The 1,651-nt window shown below is 40.5% G+C and overlaps 1 pseudogene; it reads right to left on the reverse strand.

The window, feature by feature from the left end:
- Positions 1 to 481: 481 nt before the first annotated feature.
- LOC111747236 lies at positions 482 to 600 on the reverse strand (annotated as a pseudogene).
- Positions 601 to 1,651: the final 1,051 nt, after the last annotated feature.

The following is a 1,651-nucleotide window of genomic DNA, read 5'->3' on the forward strand; positions in this document are numbered from 1 at the left end:
TCCTCCTGTGAGCTGTAGGGACCAAAGCTGAAGACAGTGCCTCAAAAGATGTAAGAAGGCAGTAACCAGGGCAGTAGGAAAAAATGGCCCAAGGAAGAAGAGAGATACATCTCTCTGAGAGTTAAGGGAGTGAGCCGGCTCTTGTCCTGGTGGAAGCAGATCTAAGCAGTAGCTTTAGCAGGGGCTCAGATGCACTCACCATCTGAAAACTCCCTACTTCCCCTTCCCCTTCCCACCCACCTGGGATTTCTCTAGACTTTCAGGTCAGTGAGAAATGTTGGCACAGCTATGTTGGTAATGAGGACATTTCCAGTTTTGAAAGGTAATTTGTAGAATTACATTTTTATTCTATAAATATTGATAAATTGATAAATATCTTTAAATTATTTTTATAGATTATTTAGATAGATTAGAGATGAATTGTTAGCAAATTTAGTGTACAAAGTACCACATTTTCTTTTCTTTCTTTCTTTTGTTTTAATGCCTACAGCTCCCAGTCATCCTAAGTGGTCTCCCATCCAAGTACTAACCAGGCCCGACCCTGCTTAGCTTTCAAGATCAGATGGGATCAGACTTGTTCAAGGTGGCTTGGCCGTAGACCCACACTTTCTTTATTGTAGATATTCTACAGTGTGTCTTAAGCTAGAATCATAGGGACATGGCACTCACTTGCTCTATCTTGTATTGCATCCAAGTGGTGTCTCTTTCATATTTATGACGTTTTTCTCTTGTCTTATCTCCTCCAAAGGCAACTAGTCCTGATAAAAACTTGGTCTCCTGGATACTTCTGGCTAAGTCTCTCTCTTTCTCTGTGTCTGTACCTCAGTTGGTAGAACAGGTTCATCTACTCTATTGACTAGGTTATTTTAGGTCTGTGAGAAAGGGAGGAGGAGGCTCTACTTAAGTGTTCAAGCTTTGACTCTAATCCAGTTTATCAGAGAACCAGACACTGTGGATATCCTGTGCTTGTACTGCTATTAATTAAGTATAGCTCCATTTCTCTCTGTTCTTTCATGCATACTCCTCAAAGTCCAGAGCTCCAAACATGGTCTGTGATTCTTTCTCTCTTTTCTGTTTTCTCTGTCTTCCCCTTTCCTTCATCCTTCCCTCAGATTATGTACCAATAGCTATTCTAAAATTCTATATTAACTCATTTTATTCTCACAGTAGCCTGATAAGGTAGATGCATGTGTCTTTACCCCATTGTGCAGGAAATTGAGGCACGTAGATGCCGAGCATTTGAATGCAGCAGAGCATTTGAATCTAGACAGTTTAGCACCAGAGACCACACACACCCCCTTCTTTACTTTATAGAAATTCTAGGCCTGGTGGGCCCAGGTTGCAAAGAGATCTCTCATAGACCAATATCAATGCTTGTGCTCAGACGTAGCCAAAGTAAGTCACCTCCAAACATCCTTCAAGAATGCTTGGGGAACAAATGGTCCCCTCCAAAAAAACCACAGGAACTAGAAGAGCAAAATTATGTATCCTCTCCTATGACTTTAAACTTGTGGACCAAACCTGGGAGTTTTATTTTTGTCTGTTGAATAGTAACACCAAAACATGGTAAAATAATAGTTCTAGAACCATGTTTCCCCAAATGTTGCTTAAGAAACCCTAATTCTGTAAGTTATTAGTGAATGTGGAGTTT

Source organism: Pteropus vampyrus, unplaced genomic scaffold, assembly GCF_000151845.1.
Source record: "Pteropus vampyrus isolate Shadow unplaced genomic scaffold, Pvam_2.0 Scaffold215, whole genome shotgun sequence".
Classification (NCBI taxonomy): domain Eukaryota; kingdom Metazoa; phylum Chordata; class Mammalia; order Chiroptera; family Pteropodidae; genus Pteropus; species Pteropus vampyrus.